Here is a 26,261-nt window from a genome sequence, read left to right as displayed (position 1 = left end):
TTCATTTGGGTTTTTCCATAACATCTTACGAAAAACCCAAACAAACTTTTTGTCCAACCCAATATTTATACCTACTTATTCTTTCTCAATGACTACATTCACAGTCCTTACCCCTTCTTACCTCGTCCTATGAGGAGCTTCCAATCTTGATCAGTAATTAATATTCATTCAGCAGAGAATAATTTGTGCATGCTGTAAATACGGCAGGTAGAATGATTTTATTTTGGGGAAGACTGACAACAATATAGCACTTCTGTAATGCTTGAGGTCAGGGAGAGACATTAGATTAATATTTATTTAGTTCTAACTATGTGCCAAGCACTTTCACATATAATATTCCATTAAGACTTTCATCTGAAGAGTGGCCAAGATGGTGGAGTAGAAAGACCCTGAACTCACCTCCTCCCATGAACACACCAAAATCACGAATATCTGCAGAACAACCATCAATGAAAAAGACTGGAAACTACAGGAAAAGATCTTCTACAACTAAAGACATAAAGAAGGAACCACAGTGAGACAGGTAAGAGGGGTAGACTCACAATATAATAAAATCCTATACCCCCTGGGGTGGGCAACCCACAAACTGGAGAATAATTATATTGCAGAGGTTCTCCCATAGGAGTGAGAGTTCTGAGCCCCACATCAAGCTCCCCAGCGTGGGGGTCCAGCACCAGGGAGATGAGGCCCCAGAGCATTTGGCTTTGAAGGGCTTAGCAGGGCTTAATTGCAGGAGCCCCACAGGATTGGGGAGACTCCACAGAGACTCCACTCTTGGAGGGCACACACAGGATCTCACATGCATCAGGACCAAGGGCAAAGCAGCAATTTGATAGGAGCCTGGGCTGACCTACATACTGGTCTGGTCCAGGCTCCTATCTCCTGGAGAGGTGGCGGGTGTCATAGGCTTACCCTGGGACATAGACATTGGTGCAGACATATTTGGGAACATTCAGCTGCGTGAACCCTGCTGCTGCTGGCAGCTGACATCTTGGCTCATTAGCACCAAGACCTGGCCCCACTCAACAGCCTATAGGTGCCAGTGTTGTCAGGCCAAACAACTAACTGGGGAAAAACAGCCCCATCCATCAGTAGACAGGCTGCCTAAGACTTTCTGAGCCCAAAGCTGCTTCTAAGCACAACACAGACATGGCCCAGCCTACCAGAGGGCCAAGACCCAGCTCCACCCACCAGTAGGCAGGCACCAGCCGCTCCCACCAGGAAGCCTGCACAAGCCTCTAGACCAGCCTCACCCACCAGGGCACAGACACCAGAAGCAAGAAAACTATGATCCCACAGCCTGCAGAACAAGTCTGCCAACACAGGCCAGACCCCACCCTGTTACCAGGTGGCCCCTGGCCCTGCTCACCAGCAGGCTATTGGAACTTTCAGGATACCCTGGACCCCATACCCAACTGTCTCAGGAACAGTCCCCCCCTACCAATGATCTGAAATGAGCTCTGGAATCCCTGGGCCCTATAGCCAGACTCCAAGAACCACCTCTGCCTGCCAGTGGTCTGGCACTAACCCCAGGATCTGGCTTCACCTGCCAGTGGGTGGGCAATAGCCCCAGTACCTTAGGGAATCTGACTCCACTCAGCAATGATACAGAACTAGCCCCAGGGCCCCTAGGGTTTCACAACAAGCCTTCTCTTGACCAGGTCCCACACAACAGCAGCCAGCAGTATACGAACAAAGTAGGGCCTGGCAACCAACCAGACTAGGGATCAACTAAGCCTACCAGACCACCCACATAGTCAGCCCACCACAAAAGAAGGCCCCATGCAGCCCTCTTAGGGGGAACCCCTAGAGCATATACCTCGGATGATAAGAGCGGAGTGCATGGCTGGGATGCATAGGACATCCCTATAGAGGGCCACTTCTCCCAGATTGAGAAACATAGCTAACCTACCACATACATAAAAATACAAATAGAAACTTTGACAAAATGAGGCAGCAGAGGAATATGTTCCAGGCTAAGGAACAAGATAAAACCCCAGAAGAACTAATGGAAGTGGAGACAGGCAATCTACCTGAGAAAGAGTTCAGAGTAATGATCATAAAGATGATCAAAGAATTTGGTAGGAAAATGGATGCACAGAGCAAGAAGTTAGAAGTTTTTAACAAAGAGTTGGAAAATGTAAAGAACAACAAAACAGAAATGAAGACTACAATAACTGAAATAAAAAATGCACTGGAAGGTATCAATAGTAGACTGAATGATGCAGAAGAACGGATCAGTGAGCTGGAAGACAGAGTAGTGGAAATCATTGCCACCAAACAGAAAAAAGAATAATAAGAAATGAGGAGTATAAGAGACCTCTGGGACAACATCAAGGACACTAATACTGACATTATAGGGGTCCCAAAATGAGAAGAGAGAGAGAAAGGGCCTGAGAAAATATTTGAAGAGATAATAGCTGAAAACTTCCCTAACCTGGGAAAGGAAATGGTCACCCAATTCCAGGAAGCCCAGAGAGTCACATACAGGATTAAACCAAAGAGGAATACACCACAACACACTGTAATCAAAATGACAAAAATTAAAGATAAAGGGAGAATATTAAAAGCAACAAGAGAAAAGCAACAAATAACATACAAGAGAACTCCCACAAGGCTATCAGCTAAAGCTTCAACAGAAAATGCAGGCCAGAAAGGAGCGGCACGATATATTTAAAGTGAGGAAAGGGACAACCTACCACCAAGAATACTCTGCCTGGCAAGTCTCTCATTCAGATTTGACAGAGAAATCAAAAGTTTTACAAACAAGCAAAAGTTAAAAGAATTCAGCAGCACCAAACTAGATATACAAAAAATGTTAAAGGAACTTCTCTAGGAGAAAAAGAAAAGGCCACAACTAAGAACAAGAAAATTACAAGATTAAAAAGCTCACTGATAAATGCAAACAAAAAGTACAGCTAGGAAATCATCCACACACAAAGCTAGTAGAGAGGTTAAAAGACAAAAGTAGGAAAATCATCTGTATCCTCAATAAGCAGTTAAGGGATACACAAAACAATTAGATGTAAAATATGATATCAAAAACAGTAACTGTGAGAGGAGGAGCATACAAAAGCAGGGTTTTTAAAATGTATTTGAAATTAAGAGATCAGCAACTTAAAACAAGCACGTATATATAAACTCCTATACAAAAACCTCATGGTAATCAGAAACTAAAAATCTGTGATAAAAATACACACAAAAAGAAAAAGGAATCCAAACATATCACTAAAGATAGTCATCAAGCCACAAGTTAAGAGAACAAAAGAAGAAACGGGAAAAAAGGACCTAGAAAAACAAATTCAAAACAGTTAACAAAATGGCAATAAGAACATACATATTGATAATTACCTTAAATGTAAACGGACTCAATTCTCCAGCCTAAAGACATAGACTGGCTAAATGGATACAAAAATAAGACCTTTATAAATGCTGCCTACAAGAGACTCAATTCAGATCTAGGGACACATACAGACTGAAAGTGAGTGGAGGAAAAAGATATTCCATGCAAATTGGAATCAAAAGAAAGCTGAAACAGCAATCTCATATCAGACACTCATATCAGACAAAATAGACTTTAAAATAAAGACTGTTACAAGAGACAGAGAAGGACTCTACATAATGATCAAGGGATCAATCCAAAAAGAAAATATAACAATTATAAACACATATGCATGCAACATAGGAAAACCTCAATACATAAGGCAAATGTTAACAGACATAAAAGGAGAAATTAACAGTAACACAAAAATAGTGGAGGACTTTAATACCTCACTTACATTAACCGACTGATCATCAGACAGAAAATCAATAAGAAAACACAGGCCTGAAATGACACATTAGAAAAAATGGACTTAATTGACATTTATAGAACAGTCCATCAAAAAGCAGCAGAATACACATTCTTTTCAAGTGCACATGGAACATTCTACAGCACAAATCACATGCTGGGCCACAAAACATGCCTTGGTAAATTTACAAAAATTGAAATCTTACCAAGCATCTCTTCTGACCACAATGCTATGAGACTAAAAATCAACTACATGGAAAAAAAACTGCAGAAAGCACAGACACATCGAGGCTAAACAATATGCTACTAAACAACCAATGGATCACTGAAGAAATCAAAGAGTAAATCAAAAAGTACCTAGAGGCCCTGAACCAAGATGGCAGAGTAGAAGGATGTGCTCTCACTCCCTCTTGTAAGAACACCAGAATCACAACTAGCTGCTGGACAATCATCGACAGGAAGACACTGGAACTCACCAAAAAAGATACCCCACATCCAAAGACAAAGGAGAAGCCACAGTGAGATGGTAGGAGGGGTGCAATCACAGTAAATTCAAATCCCATAACTGCTGGGTGGGTGACTCACAAACTGGAGAACACTTATACCACAGAAGTCCACCCACTGGAGTGAAGGTCCTGAGCCCCATGTCAGGCTTCCAAACCTGGGGGTCCGGCAATGGGAGGAGGAATTCCTAGAGAATCAGACTTTGAAGGATAGTGGGATTTGATTACAGGACTTTGACAGGACTGGGGGAAACAGAGACTCCACTCTTGGAGGGCACACACAAAGTAGTGTGCACATTGGGACCAAGGGGAAGGAGCAGTGACCCCAGGGGAGACTGAACCAGACCTAGCTGCTAGTGTTGGAGGGTCTCCTGCAGAGGCGGGGGGTGGCGGCTGTGACTCACTGTGGGGACAAGGACACTGGCAACAGAAGTTCTGGGAAGTACTGCTTGGCATGAGCCCTCCCAGAGTTCGCCATTAGCCCCACCAAAGAGCCCAGGTGGTCTCCAGTGTTGGGATGCCTCAGGCCAAACAACCAACAGGGAGGGAACCCAGCCCCACCCATCAGCACTCAAGAGGATTAAAGTTTTACTGAGCTCTGCCCAACAGAGCAACAGTCAGCTCTACCCACCACCAGTCCCTCCCATCAGGAAACTTGCACAAACCTCTTAGATAGCCTATTCCACCAGTGGGAAGACAGCAGAAGCAAGAAGAACTATAATCCTGCAGCCTGTGGAACAAAAACCACATTCACAGAAAGATAGACAAGATGAAAAGGCAGAGGGCTATGTACCAGATGAAGGAACAAAATAAAACCCCAGAAAAAAACCTAAATGAAGTGGAGATAGGCAACCTTCCAGAAAAAGAATTCAGAATAATGATAGTGAAGAAGATCCAGGACTTTGGAAAAAGAATGGCAGCAAAGATCGAGAAGATGAAAGAACTGTTTAACAAAGATCTAGAAGAATAAAAGAACAAACAGACACAGATGAACAATAAAATAACTGAAATGAAAACTACACTAGAAGGAATCAATAGCAGAATAACAGAGGCAGAAGAACAGATAAGTGACCTGGAAAACAGAACTGTGGAATTCACTGCTGTGGAAGCGAATAAAGATAAAAGAATGAAAAGAAATGAAGACAGCCTAAGAGACATCTGGGATAACATTAAATGCAACAACATTCGCATCATAGGGTCCCAGAAGGAGAAGAGAGAGAGAAAGGACCAGAGAAAATATTTGAAGAGATTATAGTTGAAAACTTCCCTAACATGGGAAAGGAAATAGCCACCCAAGTCCAGGAAGCTCAGAGAGTCCCATACAGGATAAACCCAAGGAGAAACACCCCAAGACACATAGTAATCATTGGCAAAAATTAAAGACAAAGAAAAATTATTGAAAGCAGCAAGGGAAAAATGACAAATAACACACAAGGGAACTCCCATAAGGTTAACAGCTGATTTCTCAGCAGAAACTCTACAAGCCAGAAAGGGGTGGCATGATATACTTAAAGTGATGAAAGGGAAGAACCTACAACCAAGATTACTCTACCCAGCAAGGATCTCATTCAGATTCAATGCAGAAATCAAAAGCTTTACAGACAGGCAAAAGCTAAGAGAATTCAGCACCACCAAACCAGCTCTACAACAAATGCTAAAGGAACTTCTCTAAGTGGGAAACACAACAGAAGAAAAGGACCTACAAAAACAAACCCAAAACAATTAAGAAAATGGTCATAGGAACATACATATCGATAATGACCTTAAAAGTGAATGGATTAAATGCTGCAACCAAAAGACACAGGCTTGCTGAATGGATACTAAAACAAGACCCATATATATGCTGTCTAAAAGAGACCCACTTCAGACCTAGGGACACATACAGATTGAAAGTGAAGGGATGGAAAAGATATTTCATGCAAATGGAAATCAAAAGAAAGCTGGAGTAGCAATACTCATATCAGATAAAATAGACTTTAAAATAAAGAATGTTACATGAAACAAGGAAGCACACTACGTAATGATCAATGGATGAATCCAAGAAGAAGATATAACAATTATAAATACATATGCACCCAACATAGGAGTACCCCTATACATACAGCAACTGCTAACAGCTCTAAAAGAGGAAATCGACAGTAGCACAATAATAGTGGGGGACTTTAACACCTCACTTACACCAATGGACAGATCATCCAAAATGAAAATAAATAAGGAAACAGAAGCTTTAAATGACACAATAGACCAGATAGATTTAATTGATATTTATAGGACATTCCATCCAAAAACAGCAGATTACACTTTCTTCTCAAGTGCGCACAGAACATTCTCTAGGAGAGATCACATCTTGGGTCACAAAACAAGCCTCAGTAAATTTAAGAAAATTGAAATCATATCAAGCATCTTTTCTGACAAGAACGCCATGAGACTAGAAATGAATTACAGGTAAAAAAAAGAAAAAACACAAACACGTGGAGGCTAAACAATACGTTACTAAATAACCAAGAGATCACTGAAGAAATCAAAGAGGAAATCAAAAAATACCTAGAGAAAAATAACAATGAAAACACGATGATCCAAAACCTATGGGATGCAGCAAAAGCAGTTCTAAGAGGGAAGTTTATAGCTATAAAGCCTACCTCAAGAAACAAGAAAAATCTCAAATAAACAATCTAACGGTACACCTAAAGGAACTAGAGAAAGAAGAACAAACAAAACCCAAAGTTAGCAGAAGGAAAGAAATCACAAAGATCAGAGCAGAAATAAATGAAATAGAAACAAAGAGAAAACAATAGCAAAAATCAATAAAACTAAAAGCTGGGTCTTTGAGAAGATAAACAAAATTGATAAACCATTAGTCAGACTCATGAAGAAAAAGAGGGAGAGGACTCAAATCAATAAAATTAGAAATGAAAAAGGAGAAATTACAACAGACAGCGCAGAAATACAAAGCATCCTAAAAGACTAGTACAAGCAACTCTATGGCAATAAAATGGACAACCTGGAAGAAATGGACAAATCCTTAGAAAGGTATAATCTTCCAAGACCGAACCAGGAAGAAATAGAAAATATGAACAGACCAATCACAAGTAATGAAATTGAAACTGCTATTAAAAATTTTCCAAGAAACAAAAGTCCAGGACCAGATGGCTTCACAGGTGAAATCTATCAAACATTTAGAGAAGAGCTAACACCCATCCTTCTCAAACTCTTCCAAAAAATTGCAGAGGAAGGAACACTCCCAAATTCATTCTATGAGGCCACCATCACCCTGATACCAAAAGCAGACAAAGATACTACAAAAAAAAGAAAATTACAGACCAATATCACTGATGAATATAGATGCAAAAATCCTCCACAAAATACTAGCAAACAGAATCCAACAACACATTAAAAGGATCATACACCATGATCAAGTGGGATTTATCCCAGGGATGCAAGGATTCTTCAATATATGCAAATCAATCAATGTGACACACCATATTAACAAATTGAAGAATAAAAACCATATGATCATCTCAATAGATGCAGAAAAAGATTTTGACAAAATTCAACACCCATTTATGATAAAAACTCTCCAGAAAGTGAGCATAGAGCGAACCAACCTCAACATAATAAAGGCCATATACGACAAACCCACCGCAAACATCATTCTCAATGGTGAAAAACTGAAAGCATTTCCTCTAAGATCAGGAACAAGGCAAGGATGTCCACTCTCACCACGATTATTCAACATAGTTTTGGAAGTCTTAGCCATGGCAGTCAGAGAAGAAAAAGAAATGAAATGAATACAAATTGGAAAAGAAGAAGTAAAACTGTTACTGTTTGCAGATAACATGATACTGTACATAGAGAATCTGAAAGATGCCACCAGAAAACTGCTAGAGCTAATCAATGAACTTGGTAAAGTTGCAGGATACAAAATTAATGCACAGAAATCTCTTGCATTCCTATACACTAATGATGAAAAATCTGAAAGAGAAATTAAGGAAACACTCCCATTTACCATTGCAACAAAAAGAATAAAATACCTAGGAATAAACCTAGCTAGGGAGACAAAATACCTGTACTCGGAAAACTATAAGACACTGCAGAAAGAAATTAAAGATGATACAAACAGATGGAGAGATATACCATGTTCTTGGATTGGAAGAATCAACATTGTGAAAATGACTCTACTACCCAAAGCAATCTACAGATTCAATGTAATCCCTATCAAATTACCAATGCCCTTTTTTACAGAACTAGAACCAAAAAATCTTAAAATTTGTATGGAGACACAAAAGACCCTGAATAGCCAAAGCAGTCTTGAGGGAAAGAAACGGAGCTGGCGGAATCAGACTCCCTGACTTCAGAGTATACTACAAAGCTACAGTAATCAAGACAATATGGTACTGACACAAAAACAGAAACATAGATCAATGGAAAAATATAGAAAGCCCAGAAATAAACCCACGCAACTATGGTCAACTAATCTATGACAAAGGAGGCAAGGATAGACAATGGAGAAAAGACAGTCTCTTCAATAAGTGGTGCTGGGAAAACTGGACAGCTACATGTAAAAGAATGAAATTAAAACACTCCCTAACACCATACACAAAAATAAACTCAAAATGGATTAGAGACCTAAATGTAAGACTGGACACTATAAAACTCTCAGAGGAAAACATAGGAAGAACACTCTTTGACATAAATCACAGCAAGATCTTTTTTGATCCACCTCCTAGAGTAATGGAAATAAAAACAAAAATAAACAAATGGGACCTAATGAAACTTCAAAGCTTTTACACAGCAAAGGAAACCATAAACAAGACGAAAAGAAAACCCTCAGAATGGGAGAAAATATTTGCAAATGAATCAATGGACAAAGGATTAATCTCTAAAATACATAAACAGCTCATGCAACTCAATATTAAAAAAACAAACAATCCAATCCAAAAATGGGCAGAAGACCTAAATAGACATTTTTCCAAAGAAGACATACAGATGGGCAAGAAGCACATGAAAAGCTGCTCAACATCACTAATTATTAGAGAAATGCAAATCAAAACTACAATGAGGTATCACATCACACCAGTTAGAATGGGCATCATCAGAAAATCTACAAACAACAAATGCTGGAGAGGGTGTGGAGAAAAGGGAACCCTCTTGCACTGTTGGTGGGAATGTAAATTGATACAGCCACTATGGAGAACAGTATGGAGGTTCCTTAAAAAACTAAAAATAGGTTTACCATATGATCCAGCAATCCCACCATACCCAGAGAAAACCATAATTCAAAAAGACACATGCACCCCAATGTTCATTGCAGCACTATTTACAATAACCAGGACATGGAAGCAACCTAAATGCCCATCGACAGACGAATGGATAAAAAAGATGTGATACATATATACAATGGAATATTACTCAGCCATAAAAAGGAACGAAATTGGGTCATTTGTTGAGACGTGGATGGATCTAGAGACCGTCATACAGAGTGAAGTACATCAGAAAGAGAAAAACAAATATCGTATATTAACGCATATATGTGGAACCTAGAAAAATGGTACAGATGAACCGGTTTGCAGGGTAGAAGTTGAGACACAGATGTAGAGAACAAACGTATGGACACCAAGGGGGGAAAGCGGCAGGGGGTGAGCATGGTGGTGTGATGAATTGGGCGATTGGGACTGACATGTATATACTGATGTGTATAAGATTGATGACTAATAAGAACCTACTGTATAAAAAAATAAATTCAAAAAAATCAGGAAAAAAAAAAGTACCTAGAGACAAATGACAATGAAAAAACGATAATCCAAAACCTATGGGACACAGCAAAAGCATTTCTAAGAGGGATGTTTACAGTAATCACAACTTCCCTCAGGAAATAAGAAAAATCTCAAATAAACAACCTAACCTTACACCTAAAGCAACTAGAGAAAGAACAAGCAAAACCTAAAGTTAGTAGAAGGAAAGAAATCATAAATTTAGAGCAAAGCAGAAGTAAATGACATACAGATTTTAAAAAAAAATAGAAAAGAGCAATGAAACTAAAAGCTGGTTCTTTGAAAAGATAAACAATATTGATAAACATTTCGTCAGACTCATGAAGAAAATAAGGAGAGAACTCAAATCAATAAAATTAGAAACGAAAAAGAAGTTACTACTGACACCACAGAAATGCAAAGGATCATAAGAGACTACTACAAGCAACTATACGCCAATAAAATGGACAACCTAGAAGAAATGGATAAATTCTTAGAAAATTACAATCTCCCATGACTGAACCAGAAAGAAATAGAAAATATGAACAGACTAATTACCAGTACTGAAATCGAAACAGTAATTTAAATACTCCCAACAAACAAATGTCCAGGACCAGATGGCTTCACAGGTGAATTCTACCAAACATTTAGAGAAGAGTTAATATCTATCCTTCTGAAGCTATTCCAAAAAAATTGTAGAGGAAGGAATACTTCTGAACTTATTCTATGAGGCCACCATCACCTTAATACCAAAACCAGACAAAGATATTACAAAGAATACAGGCCAATTACAGGCCAATATCACTGATGAACATAGACGCAAAAATCCTCAATAAAATACTAACAAACTGAATCCAACAATACATTAAAAGGATCACACACCATGATCAAGTGAGATTTATCCCAGGGATGCAAGGATTTTTCAATATCCACAAATCAATCAATGTGATACACCATATTAACAAACTGAAGGATAAAAACCTTATGATCGTCTCAATAGAGGCAGGAAAATCTTTTGGTTTTAAAATTCAACATCCAAGTCAGGCATATTTTTAAAAGGCATTTTTCTCTTTGTTATTTCTCTTTACTTTTGACAAGGATGAACTAGCTACAAAAAGAATGTGATAGATAAACAGTATATTTTAATCCTATATTAATGAATTAGAACAAATAGGAGAATTTCTATTTTTACATATTGTGTATATACCCACTTATATGTCAGAAATATAATGGCCAGAGATAGATGGTACTGTATTCTTAATTGAAGCATGAAAATTATAAACTAAGAAATGTACAACTCTTCAAAAAATAGAATATTACTTATCATCAACGTTATGGACTGGATTGTATCCCCCCTCAAATCCATATGTTGAAGACATACCCTCCCCCAGTACCTCAAAATGTGACTGTATTTGGAGATAGCCCTTTAAAGAGGTTATTGGTTAAAATGAAGCCCTTAGGGTGAGCCCTAATCCAATCTCACTGGTGTCCTTATAAGAAAAGGAGATTCGGATATACGAAGAAATACCAGGGATTCAGGCACACCGAGAAAAGACCCTGTAAGGAGGCTGCAAGAGGGCAGCCATCTGCAAGCCAAGGGCAGGCTTCAGAGGAAACTAACTCTGCAGGCACCTTGTTCGTGGACTTCCAGTCTCTATAGCTGTGTTTAAGCCTTCTGGTTTATACTACTTTGTTATGGCAGCCCTAGAAAAGTCATATGGTCATCAAGCCAGAAAGAAGAAAATTTGCCTTGAAAAGGAAAAATGAGGCAAAGAAAAGTAATCAAAAAAAAGTTAAAGAGGGTTATTTTATCTTGGCAATTGTTTGGTTATATGCCTTTTTAACTCTTTCATACTATTGGTCTTTCAAAAATAGTGGAGAGAGTAGAAATGGACCACAAAGTCTTCCCTCAACTAGTAAGTTCTTCTAACAAATCTCTCTTACATTCACAGTGTAATGAGGCAAGTTAGAAGTGAGAGTGAGTGAGTCAGAACCAGTGTTTCTCAATACTTGTTGGGCTAATTTTTATCACCTTGAGGCAGGGCTGTAGATGGAGCAAAAGCACACATCTGATGCCTCTTCTTGCCTTGTGAACCTTATCAGACTTCAAACCCCTGCCTGGTGTGAGACAAAATTTATTCAATCAACAGTAGAGAAACCACACTGAATTTGCTAATGTTCTTTTAAGATGCTCATCACAGCAAATGTTAAATACTGCCTACAATTTAAAGCTGTGCTGTCCAATGTGGTAGCCACTTGCCAGATGTGACTATATCAATTTAAATTTATTTTTATTAAAATTTCAGCACCTCGGTCACACTAGCCATATTTTAAGTGCTCAATAGCCACATGTGGCCAGTGGCTGCCATATAACATTCCCACCGTCACAGGAAGCTCTGCTAGCACTGCTTTAGAATATAAAATTTGGCCAACTTTATAGCTATAGCAGCCATCTCCATTTAAATTAATTAAATATCTGTATGATGTGTACCTTTCTTGTAGTTTTTCCTCTGTTTCAGGGAACATATGATTTCCCTCTGCTTGGGTTTAAAATAGAAATACAAGTTTGAATCTGTACACAAAAATATGTCAGCAACTTCTGAGTGAAAGCAAATGTGGTCCGAGTGCCTCCTGCATCTGTCCCTCCCCAGAAAGACAGTCTTTCACACAGTGTTAAAAATCGTTCCAGTTGGTTGAGTCCAGACTATTCACTTACAGACACCTGCTGTCCACTCAGGGCCATCAGAGGGGCTCGTGGGGTGGGTGTTTCCAGTGGTCCTAGCTTGTCCACCAGCACATTTGGAGACACAGAGGATGCAGTGCTCTGTCCTGCAGCACCTGCATCAGAGTATCAAAGTAAAGCCCACATTCCTCACCACACATTTAACTCTGCAATCCTACACCGGGAAGTGCTTTCCCTGACCCAGACTGGTGATCAGCTTCTGCCCTAAAGCATGAGAAAAAGACCATCAATTCTACAATGAACTGGGTTTTACAAGGATCACTTCAGTATGAAAAACAGAATACAAACAGCCTTTAACTCATGTTTCTATGTCCCTCCCATTAACATGGAACATGGGAGAGTTTATACTTCTTTTTATTTTAAAAAGAAAGCAATATTGACCCCAATCTAGAATATTGCTGGATGCTGTGTGGAGAAATGGACATGTGAGAGGTTCAAGTGGAAAGTATCTAAGTGTCTTGCTAGGGGCGCACTATTCTTTCTTCTCTTTTAACTGCAAAATGTATAAAAGGTGTTGGGGCTTACAGAACCTTTTTATTGTTTTGTTTTACAGCTCAAAGAATGGCCCATGGAGATTTAACTCCCTTTACCTCTAAGAGAAATGTGAACCTTCCCATCTGAAGGAGGGGGGAGGGGAAGAGTCAGGAAGAGAAAGATCACTTTCTAGTCCTCGGCATGAACTGCCCCGAAGCTGGCGTGGGTGGCCGCCACCCAGATGGCTGTTCCCTTTGCTGGCGCACTGGAGAGCAGACCCCTAGGGCTGCTGTGAGAGGGGAGAGCTCCCGTCCCACCCGGGGCAGGTCAAAGTGCGCTGATGTCAACAGTCTCAGAATCTATAGAGAGGCTGGGCCAGGCCTGGCATGCGGGGGAGATAGGGGGGCCTGTTGCCTTTGGCAAAGCTCTGTCTATCTGAGAAGCTACCACCGCCTCTAACACCCTCCCCGTGGACATAGTGCGACTTAGGGGGAAACACGGGCCTGAACGCTGCAGGCATGGGGCCCGCACCCTGCCTGCTGTAATCAGCCGGAGATCATTTAGGCTCCCTGATTTTCTCTAGTTCTTCAGCTGCAAAGCAGGGATGATAAGATCCATCCCATCACATCGCTCGGAGGAAAACTAAAATCCGTAAAACTCCCGGGCACGTCGTAGGTTTCCAATCAGTGGTGGCTCTGAGGGTAGTCACGACTCTGTGGGTGCTTTTCCTGGACCCACAGAGACTCTGCCCTAGATTCTCAGTGTCACCTGCACCCAAATACTTAGGGCTCTATGTTCAGCTTTCGGAAGTGACACCTGTGCTGGGGCAAAAATTATTTTTTGTCCAAAACGTCAAATGTTTAGAGTGTCCCTCTCAGGGCCCTCCGCTTCTGCACCCCCGCAGGAAAGGTCCGCCGGCTCCACACCAGCTCTCTCACCTTGGGCTCCCGTGACAGGATGCCATCAGGAAGCCACTGCACGTGGTGGTGAAGCAGAGAAAGGGGTCTCTGTGCAAAGGCAGGAGTCATGGCCGGAACTGGGAGAATTTTGCCGCCGAAGGTAAGGAGCAGCTGTGGGTGGAAAAGAAAGAGACGCAAGAGGAAAGGGGGCTTGTAAGAAACGTTGCAGGGAGTTTAGAAATGTCAGGTGGGGGGAACCTACTACTTTGAACGTCCTGCTCTATTTGCCAGGGTGGGTTTTGACTACATCACCACACCAGCATTAAGCCCCGCCCTCACCTTTGCAGTTGGGTTTACACCTGGGCGCGGCCCGCTGACCGCTCTGCGCAGGCGCGTCTGAGGGGGTGGAGCCCTCTCTGCTCTCCTGCCACTCAGGCCCCTCCAGGTGGACGCGAGGCTCTGCGGGCTGAGGCGCCCCGTCACCCCTGACCCCAGCGGGGGCTACTTCAGACCAGGAGAAAGGTACGAAGGGGGTCTTTGCACACTCTGGGTACCCCTGGTGCACCTCAAATCCGTGCTCTTGTGCGTGGCATGGGGGAGACGGGAAGGCTGGGGGCCAGGCCCCTTTCAAATGTGGGACGTGTTATTAGGAGACGGGAACCGCCCTGCGGGCGGAAAGCTGCTGCATGCTGATGCCGGCGCCCACAGGAGTGGCCTCAGGTTTGCAAATACCCTTTCCTGTCCGTCCAGCACCATGTGTCCGCCTTCGGTGTCCAGGGCAGAGATGCTCAGAGAATGTGGCGTCCACTCTTCCCTCGGTTTACTGGAGTTTAGAACCGCAGGAAACTGTGAACGCGCTTTGAAACTCCCAGGTGGGGCATTGACGAGCCTTCGGGAGCCTTAAGCACAGAAACATTTGTGGTTCTTCTCCCACGTGTATTAAAATTAAAAACAATTCTTAGTTTATAAATGAAGACTGAGATAATGCAACGGAGGTTTTTTTTTTAATGTTTAACTTCTTTGATGCTTCTAATTGAAATATCAAATAACATCCTTAAATAGTTTTGGGGTCTTTAATTTGTTGGCACCCTAAGTCTGGGTGTAGGCTAGCCGCTGGGTAACTTTTTGCGCCGACCTGTGGGTGGAGAAAACAGATGAAGGATGAAGCCGCCTTGTTGAAAAAAGGGAGCGGTGGCTGGACCCCGAAATTCCGGAGCATGACAACCTGGTGGAGATCATTGTAATTTCTAAACTAGATGAGAGAATCTAGCCTGTTATTCTGTCTCTCTAGTAACACAAAAGGACTTTTCTTTATGGCAAAGTTTTCCCTAATAAACCTTTTTGGAAGTATTCACTATGGCATAACAAAAATATTTCAAAACCATTTGTATTTTTTAATTTTCTCCCAGTTATATTGCCAGAGTCCAGAAAACTGATACAATAATCCTTATTACAGTAAGACTGGTATTACTATGACAGTAGTGATAGAATCACAAATATCTAACAGTTGCATTGTACTTTATAATTGACAAAGAATGTGATTTTCCAAATATCTTATCATTTGAACCTCGTATCAGTTGTGTGATGTAACAGGAGAGTTATTAAAAGTCCTATAAATCTGAGTTAATGAGCCAACCTCTTTCACATTTTAATAGGGACTTTCTGGAGATGGAATTTCTTGACACCCAAGATCAGAGCATTGTTGCTAGCTTATAATCATGATTTGATTTTATTTTTTTTTCAGGGGACAAGGGAGAGGCCCCATTTGCCCAATAAAGAACACACTATAAAAGGTACCAGTACTTCTCATAGAATCTTCATTCTTTAGGGCCTAGGGAAACTGTTACCTCCTCTGGGAAACCTGCCTGGCTGCCCAAGGAGCATTCTTTGTTCTCTCCCTTGCTGCCAGAGGTACTTGATCAAAGCTTCTATGTCTGTATCCTCTGTGGATTGTGAGTTCTTTCAGGATTATATTATCCTCTCGTACATGAGCAGCATGTAAGCCAGTACTTACAGCACAAAGTAGATGCTCAGTAAATAATATTGACTGACTCATGACGTAAATGAGGAAATGAATTAATAAATGATTCATAAGTGGAACCACTTCTGTTGAAGATGGTTCACCAAGTCAAGGCTTCCAAATTTAGCAAGGATTTATAAACTGGAGGATCGGGAGGGGCTCTGAAGTTTTAACTCAGAACCCCGCTTGTCAGGGTCAAGTGTAGCTTGACATTAGCACCCTGAAAGCTGCATCTTTTGAAATGCTTCAAAATATGAGTAACAGTCTTAAGAGATATGCAGATATACAGAAAATGATTAGATGTGTCTAATGTTCCCTACGAGGACACCTTATAATTCCGTCCTTCCCATAAACTAAGAAATTCATAAGGAATGAAATGCATTCTGGTTACTCTTTTAAAGGCTTGCAAAAATCCTCAAAGGCAGCCACTTGCAGGCAAGGCTCCTGGCAACAGTCTACTGATTTCTTAAGTATTCATTTCTGAAAAAGAGAAGGCAAACGTGGAAAGCGTCTTCTGATCCTGGCTGCTGAAACACAGCGGTTATCATTAGCGCTGATAAGCTGCTTGTCAGCACTCTGACTCCACGTTATACGAAGCTGCAGGCTCTCCTCTCTGATTAGCACGAGAGCTAGTAAACGGCTTCAGTAGAGACATTCAAGACAGATCTTCTGTAGCTTCAAACACGGAGTCAACAGAGTTCTTTATGGAAAGCCAGCTGAAGTTCATACTTCACACCTTGGTACATTAAAAACATTAATTTCACTCAGCCTTTATAATCAGAGAGTCCCACCTACAGACATTTATTTGAAGATGTCTGAGGGCCCGCACAAGTAGGGAAGTAATAATACTTCTTCTAAAGAAAACTGCTCCATGGAAAAGGTAGAGATTAGGAAGAGTAATAATTATACCTGAAATGTTAATAACTGGATATCTTTTTCTGAACTCTTACAAGTATTTACATTTAAAAAGATAAAATTGCTAAAAAAAATTTAGAAGAATAAGCAGTATCAGTGAAAAATGGGCAATTTTCTTTTTTGTTGTTGATGTTACTGCCTAGTTTCCTTAGTAATTCTTCTATGTGAGCCTGGAAAACTGAAGGAGACCGTTATTATGCAAAGCATTCTGGCACAAATGGCATCACATATCTCATAGATTGGGGATTTCTTGAAAAAAAAAAGAAGAAAGAAAAGAAAAATGAAGCATTCAGTGTTTGGGGTTTTCAGTGAAAATTCATTGCTGTGCTTGCCAATACTATCCTGCAGCTGGATGTATGCTACTGCTACATCCCATTTCATCCCCAGGAGGAGAGAAACTAGAAATTCAAACAGCTTCATATTAAGCTCTTAAATTCAAATTAGGGGACAATAGAATATAACTTTTAATACATTTTAACATTTCTCTCTTCACAAAGATCACATAAGAAATATTATTCAGAGATTGGAGAGTATAGGTAGAAAACATCAAATGTCTTTAAAATTATTGTGAGATAATATTAGTGAAAATGAGAAAAGCAAGCACTGTAGGTTTTTAAATTCAATATAAAGGAAACAAATGATGTAGTCCCATTAACAAAGCAATGAACTCAGCTACTAAGAACTCTAAATCTGTAATATTTGCAACATCTATCTGTAGCTTCCCTCTTGGCCCAAATGAGGGTTGGGTTTACTCAATGTAAAAAGAAAATCAATCATGTCTATTTCAAATTTAGATTCAAGGCTAACCTGTCTCAGAAGAGAAATTCCTGGAGGGCTGCTGGGTTATGACAGCTCTTCCCTTTGACCCTGTGCCAAGGCTAAGCTAATCCTGTCTCAGTCCTTTGTTGCCATCTTCCTCATCCATAATCGTCAGTCTGGAAGGGGTGGAGGAAACATAGTTAAGAGGGAAATTTTCATGTATTCGGATCTCCAATTCCGTATACATTATATTCCAAACTACTTAAAGATCTTAAAATGCTTCGTGATGTTATTCAGTAACACATAGTAATCTTGAAGAACGAAATAGTCATCAGAAGGCTAGAGAAATGCAAATACAATTTGGATTTTTTAAAAAATCTTTTTTATTATTGAGAATTTCAAACATATTTGAAAATAATATAACAAAATCCCGAAAACTTATCAGACAGCTTCAGCAATTATCCACTCTTGTACTCTACCCCATCGCCTATAATGTATCTACTTTCTCCAGCCTGTAAACTTTTGAAGTAAGTCCAAACATCTTAGTATTTCATCTCTCCATTTCAGTATATGTCTCTAAAACAACTCACTTATTAATATAATGAAAATATCAATATCCTAGCTAAAACATTGAACACTTTTAAAAATATTATCAAATATCCAGTAAGCATGCAAACTTCCCATTATCTCATAAATGCTATAAATGGATTTATTTTATAGTTTATTTGAATCAGCACCCAAGTAAGTCCATATGTGACAGGATTTTTTATGTTTCTTTCAATTGTTGGTTTTCTTCTCTGTCCCTACTTCTTTCTCCCTCTTTTATTTCTCTTTTATTTTTTGTTGTGTTGTTGTTAAAGAAACACAGGGTTTTTTTTTAATGTACTTGAACAGCTTCCTCTGTCTTCTGTATATCCTGAACATTGGTAGTTGGATCTAGAATTTTGATCAGATTTGGATTAGATATTTTTCCAATACAGTTTCATGGGTGGCGGGGTGTTTTATCAGAAGGCAAAAAATGTCTGATTTTCTCTCTTTTGTGATGTTAGCAGACATTGATATTCAATGCTTAGATCAAGTAGTTCTTTAGGGAAGAAAATAGTAATATTCAAGCTCTATTCGTTCTTCTTCATTTATTAGGTGGAATACTATTATAAAGTGAAACTTCCTCTGATCTACTCTTAGGTTATCCGATGGTATATTAGTATGGGAAAGGCAGGATAAATGTTTGATTCTTTATGTACCCATTTCCAAAATAATGATTTCAGTTCCTAGCATATTCTGATGATGATCAGTTAGGTCTTTTTACTGGTATTATAATAAAGTCATGGAAGTAAACATTTAATATATTTCTGTACATTGCACCTATTATGTTCATTGGTGTTCAGATTAAATCATGTTAGCCCATGGGAGGCTCTTCAATTTGGCTCTTGAGATCTTTTGAAACTACTTGAATAGTTTTTGATAGATTCATGGCTATGTTGTATTACAAGATATTTCAGCCATCTTTGCGTGCTTCCTGTCCCAGACCTGGAAAACCTTTTTGCTAAGGATCCTCAGGTTCTTTTCCATAGGAAATTGTCCAATCCGTAGAGAACACAGCTTGGATTTTAGGTACTAGTTGCATGTGTCACACCTGGGTTGTCACACTCATTGTTTCCTTTTCAGTAGACAGAACTAGGTATAAGTTCTTGCTTTTTAAAGAGAAAGTATTTCATGCCTTATATCAAATTTTCTTTTAATATTCAGGTTTTTACATTTGTATTTTCTTTCTCCTATGCTATCAGTCTCAATTTTAAGGACAATAGTTTTTATGTCAATGTGTTTCTAGTCATTTTTATTCTTTGAAGTTCATTTTCTGGAAGGTTCCTCAGGAAGGGTGTAAGGGTATTCATCATGAACTTGTATGTTGTTAACAATTTGTTGGTAACTGGATATAAAATCTGGTCTCACACTTTGTTCTTCGGGCATCTTAAAAAGTCACTCCATTGTCTTCTGTCATTGCCGCCCTTCAGTAGCATTGCCATTGTAAAGTCTAATTGCATTCTGAATTTCTTTCTTGCTTGGAATTTTTATCTTTAAGGTCCAATGATTTTATTAAATATTTTTGGTGTGTTAGATTTTTATTGTTGCTATAATAAAATACCACAAACTTAACAGCTTAAAGCAGCACAAATTTATCCTCTTACAGTTCTCTAGGTCAGATATCCAAAATGGGTCTCACTGGGCTAAAACCAGCATATCAGCAAAGATGCATTCCTTTCTGGAGGCTCTAAGGGACAATCTGTTTCCTTGCCTTTTCCAGCTTCTAGATACCGCCCACATTCCCTGGGTCATGGACCCCTTCCTTCCTCTTCAAAGCCAGCACCATCATATCTCCCTCGATCTGTTTTCAGTAGTCACATTGCTCTCCCACCACAGCCAGGAAAAGTTCTCCTCCATTCAGGATTCGTGTGATTAGATAGGGCCCACTCAGCACAGGATAATCTCGTCTCAAGGTCCTTAACCTTAATCACACCTGTAAAGTCCCTTTGTCATGCAAGGAAACATACAATTCTGAAGATTAGGGTGCAGACATCTTTAAGGGGTCATTATTCTTCTACCACACTTGATATTGTTTGTTCTGGGTCAATTTCCCAGGAACATGGTGGATCATTTCAATATGGAGTTTCAAATCTTAACCTTATGTTTGAAACATTTTTTTGAATTACAGGTTTTTATTGTCACTATTGTTCTATTCCACTGCATTGCTTTACTTTTCCAGAGACTCCTGTTATATAGGTTGAGCTTCTTTACTTGCTTCTAATTTACCAATTTCACTCTAATACTTTTTATTTCTTTCTTCATTTCTTTCATTTCATTTTTTTTTCACCTATTTCTCTTAAGTTATTACATATTGTGTTTATTTACTCTTGTGTTCTTTTGGTTTAGTCTTTATTTCTGAATGTTTTTTTCTTTTATTTTAATCCTCTTCTGGGTTCTACCACTTAATTTATATTAGACTTTTTTTTTTAGAATAGTTTTAGATTAACAGAAAAACTGAGCAGATGATACAGAGAGTTCCCATAATCTCCCCTCCATTTATTAGCATCAAATATTAGTTTGTTATATCTATCACAAATAATTAACCAATATCAATACATTATGACTAACTAATGTCCACAATTTACATTAAGGTTCATTCTTCGTGTTTTATAGGTCTTGGGTTTTAATAAATGCATAATGTCATATATCCTACATTATAACACCCTACAGAATAGTTTCTCTGCCCTAAAAATCCCCTATGAATGGGTGTTCCACCTATTCAGCTCTTATTTCTTCCCCTAATGATTTGGAATGGTTTCCAAACCATTCACCTTTTACGTTCTCTATAGTAAGTTCTCTCTCCAGAATGGTCATGTAGTTGGAATTGAAGAGTATTTAGCTTTTCAGATGACTTTGTTCATGTAGCAATATGCCTTTAAAGTTCCTCCATGTGTTTTCACGGCTTTGTAGCTCATTTCTTTTTATTGTTGAGTAATATTCCATTGTATAGATATACCACAGTTGGTATGTCCAGTCACTTACTGAAGGACTTCTCGGTTGCTTCCAGTCTCTGACCATTATGAATAAAGCTGCTATAAACATTCATGTGTAGGCTTTTGTGTGGATATAAGATTTCAACTGCACTGGACAAATATCTAGGAGTACAATTGCTAGATAGTAAAACTATGTTTAGCTTTCTAAGAGACTGTCAAATGGTCTTCCAAAGTGGCAGTACCATTGTATATTTGTACCAGCAAAGATGACAGTCCCTGTTGCTCTGCATCAGGGCCAACACTGTCAAGTTTTTGGAATTTAGCCATTCTAATAGGTTTGTAGTAGCACTTCACTGTTGTTTTAATTGGAAATTCGTATATGCTGCTGAGCATCTTTTTTATGCATATTTATAATCCATACATCTTCTTTGTTGAAGCGTTTGTTCAATTCTTTTTTCCATTTTTCAATTGGCTTGTTTTTTGTTTGTTTTTTCATTATTGAATTTTAAGAGTTTGTTGTATATTTTGGATGCAAGTTCTTTATCATATGTATGTTTTGCAGATATTTTCATCCATTATATAGCTTGTCTTTTTATTCTCTTAAGAATGTCTTTAAGTAGAGAAGTTTTTTATTTTTAGTAAAAAGTATAAATTATTATTTTCTTTTCAAGGAAAGGGCTTTTGTTGTTGTATATAAAAACTTATTGTCAAATCCAAGGTCATCTAAATTTTCTCCTGTGTTGTTTTCTAGAAGTTTTATAATTTTGTGCTTTACATGGTCTATAATGTTCTATGATGTATTCTGAGTTAATTTTTTGTGAAAGGTGTAAGTTCTGTGTCTAGATTCAACTTTTTTTTTTTGTTTATGGATGTCCAATTGTTTTAGCATCATTTGTTGAGAAGACTATCCTTTCCTCCATTGAATGACCTTGTCTCCTTTGTCAAAGGAGACACATTGTGACACTATACTTGTCACACTAAACTTGTGTGAGTTTATTTCTGGGCTCTCTATTCTGTTCCATTGATCTAGTTGTCTAGTCTTTAGTGAGTACTAAGTTGTCATGATTAATTTAACTTTGTAGTAGGTCTTGAAGTTAATTCTCCAATTATTTTTCAGCATTGTTTTGACTCTTCTGGGAATTCTGCCTTTCCATATAAACTTCAAAATCAGTTTGTCATATCCACAAAATGAGATTTTTGATTGAGATTACATTAGATCTAGTTAGGAATAATTGACACCCTAATATTATTGAATCTTTCTACCAGTGAACATGGAGTATCTCTCCATTTTTTCAAATGTCTTTGATTTCTTTTATTAGAGTTTACAGTTTTCTTCACATAGCTCCTGTATAGTTTTGTTAAATTTATAGCTAAGTAATTATTTTGATGCTAATGTAACTAATTATGATTTTAATATCAAATTCTAATTGTTTATTACTGGTATATAAGAAAGAAATTGACTTTTATATATTAACCATATGTCCTACAACCTTTATATAGTTGCTTATTAGTTCCAGTAGGTTTTGTTTTGTTTTTCTATTCTTTGGTTTTTTTCTTCATAGGACACTCATGTCATCTGCAAACACAGCTTTATATCTTCCTTCCCTATGTGTACACCTTGTATTTTTTTTAAGTCATATTGTATTAGCTAGGACTTCTCACACAGTATTGAATAAGAATGGTGAGAGGGATTGTCCTTGCCTCATTCTCATATTTAGGGGAAAGGCATCTAATTTCTCACCACTAAGTATGATGTTAGCTATAGGTTGTTCGCAGGTGTTCTTTATCAAGTTGAGGGAGTTCTCCTCTGTTCCTAGCTGATTGAGAGTTTTTATAATGAATGGGTGTCTAATTTTGTCAAATGCTTTTTCTGTATCTATTAAGTTTATGATTCTTCTTCTTTAGCCTGTTGATGTGATTGATTTTTGAAGTTTGAACCAGCTTTGCATACCTGAAATAAGCCCCACTTGGTCATGCTGTATAATCCCTTTTACACATTGTTTGATTCAGTTTCTTAATATTTTGTTGAGGATTTTCACATCTACCTTCATGGGAGATTGGCCCCTTCTTTTCCTTTCTTGTAATGTCTTGATCTGGTTTTGGTATTTGGTAATGCTGGCCTCATAAAATGAGTTAGAAAGTAATCCCTCTGCTTCTATCTTCTAGAAGAGATTATAGAGAATTGACTTCATTTCTTCCTTAAATATTTAGTCTAATCACCAGTGAAATCATCTGGGCCTGGTGCTTTCTTTTTGGAAGATTACCAATTATTGATTTACTTTCTTTCATAGATATAAATATATTCAGATTACCTCTCCTGTGTCAGTTTGAGTAGTTTGTGTCTCCCAAGGATAGGTCCATTTCATCAAAGTTAGCAAGTTTGTGATCACAGAATTGTTCATAATATTCCATTAATGTCCTGGGACCAGTAGTGATCTCCTCTCTTTGATTTCTAATTTTAGTAATTTATGTCTTCCCACTTTTTTCTTAGTTTATAAATTTTATTGATCTTTTCAAAGTATCAGATTTTTGGTTTAGTTGATTTTCTCTATTGAGTTTCTGTTTTCAATGTTATTGATTTTTGCTCTAAACATATTGCTTCTTCTACTTGCTTATATTTATATTGCTCTTCTTGCTCTATTTTCCTAAGGTGGAAATTTACGTTACTGATTTTAGATTTCTCTTCTTTTGTAATATATACATTCAATGCCATACTTTGTCTTTAAGCACTGATTCCACTGCATATCACAATTTTAGATATGTCTTATTTTCATTTTCATTTAGTTAAAAATGTTTTAAAATTTTTTTGAAACTTCTTTCCCACCCACGTGTTATTTAGAAGTAAGTTGTTTAATCTCCAAATATTTTGGGATTATTTTTTTTAATTTTTATTTTATACTGGAGCATAGTTGATTAACAATGTTGTGTTCGTTTCAGGTGCACAGCAAAGTGATTCAGATACAACTATGTTTGTTATTGTTTTCTAGTTTAATTCCTTATGGTCTGAAGGCATCCCTTGCATTATTTCTATTCTTTTTAGTGTCTTAAGGTGTGCTTTATGGCCCAGAATGTGGTCTATATTGCTGAATGTTTCATGTGATTCCATTGTTGTTGAATCTAGCTGATTGATGGTGTTGTTAGGGTCAACTATATCCTTAGTTATTTTTTGCTTACTGGATCTATTAAGATCGAAAGAAGCATATTGAAGACTCCAGCTATACTTGGTAAATTTGCCTATTTCTCTTTGAATTTCTGTCAGTTTTATTCACGTGCATTTTAGTGCTGTGTTTTTAGGTATATGCATGTTCAGTATTGTATCTTACTCTTGGAGAATTGACTCCTTTAACATTATGTAACGCCTTTCTTTATTCCCGATACTTTTCCTTGTCCTGAATTCTGCTTTATCTGAAGTTAATATAGCTATTCTAGCTTTCTTTTGATACTGTTAACATGGTATATCTTTCTCCATTCCTTTACTTTTAAGCTATCCCTGCCTTTATATTTAAAGTGGGTTTCTTTTAGACAATATATGGTTTTTTTTAATGCACTTTGACAGTCTCTGCCTTTTAATTGGTATATTTCAGCCATTGACATTTAAAGTTACTTGTATAGTTGAGTTGATATCCACCATAATTATAATAATTTTATATTTATTGCTCTTGTCCTTTACTTTTTCCCTTTGTCTTTCCATTATCTGCTTCTCTAATGTTGTTTGAACACTTAATATATTTCCATTTTCTCTGTTCTCTTAGCAATGCAATTATACTTCTTTTTAAAATTTTGTTAGCACTGCCCTAGAGTTTGCAATATACATTTACAAATAGTCTAAGTTCACTTTCAAAGACACTAGTATTTCACAAGAAATGTAGGTACTTTTTTTTTTTTTTTAATTTTATTTATTTATTTATTTATTTTTGGCTGTGTTGGGTCTTCATTTCTGTGCAAGGGCTTTCTCTAGTTGCAGCAAGCGGCGGGCCACTCTTCATCGCGGTGCGTGGGCCTCTCACTATCGCGGCCTCTCGTTGTGGAGCACAGGCTCCAGACGCGCAGGCTCAGCAGTTGTGGCTCACGGGCCTAGTTGCTCCGCGGCATGTGGGATCTTCCCAAACCAGGGCTCGAACCCGTGTCCCCTGCATTGGCAGGCAGATTCTCAACCACTGCGCCACCAGGGAAGCCCCCGAAATGTAGGTACTTTATAACTGAGTATTCACAGTTCTCCCCTCCCAATATTGCTGTCATTACTTATCCATGTAATATAATCATCCAATGCATTGTTTCTCTTATTACTATGAACAAGTCACCGTCTGTTAGATCAGTTAACACATTTTTGACCGGAGACCTGTTATGGCCACAGGCATTAGTTTCTGCAAAAATCCCCTGGTCAATAATGTGTTAAGAATCCAAAAAAAAAAGAAAAGATTTTATTTATCTTTACCTTTATTTATTCCTTCTCTAATGTTCTTCCTTTGCAGAGATAGGAATGTTTGACCTGTATCCTTTTCTTTCTTTCTGAAGAATTTTAATTTTTTATCAAATTCCAGAAAAGGCATTCTTCATTCGTTACAGTGTTTTTGGTTTGTAGCACTTCTTTTTGTTTCTTTTTTAAAGTTTCCACCTCTCTGCCCACATTACCCATCTGTTCTTGCATGTTGTCTACTTTTTCCATCAGAGTCCTTATTATATTAATCATGGTTGTTTTAAATTCCTTGTCGGATATTCTGAAATCTATATCAAATCTAAGACTGGTTCTGATGCTTGCTTTGTTCAGACTGAGTGTTTTATGCTTTTCAGCATGCCTTGTAGTTTTTTGTTGTTGTTGTTGAAAGCTGGAAACAATATATCATGTAATAGAAACTGAGGCAATTAGGCTTTTTGTGTGAGGTTTTATGT

The 26,261-nt window shown here is 38.3% G+C and overlaps 1 long non-coding RNA gene across 1 annotated transcript; it reads left to right on the top strand.

The window, feature by feature from the left end:
- Positions 1 to 469: 469 nt before the first annotated feature.
- On the top strand, positions 470 to 14,534 carry LOC133087685 (uncharacterized). The gene is made up of 3 exons (XR_009700432.1): positions 470 to 523; positions 14,165 to 14,319; positions 14,507 to 14,534. It is a non-coding gene; the product is annotated as an uncharacterized LOC133087685 (long non-coding RNA).
- Positions 14,535 to 26,261: the final 11,727 nt, after the last annotated feature.

This window comes from Eubalaena glacialis, chromosome 3, assembly GCF_028564815.1.
Source record: "Eubalaena glacialis isolate mEubGla1 chromosome 3, mEubGla1.1.hap2.+ XY, whole genome shotgun sequence".
Lineage (NCBI taxonomy): Eukaryota > Metazoa > Chordata > Mammalia > Artiodactyla > Balaenidae > Eubalaena > Eubalaena glacialis.
Note: the sequence above shows the minus strand (reverse complement) of the source record. Positions and strands in the feature narration are given on the sequence as shown.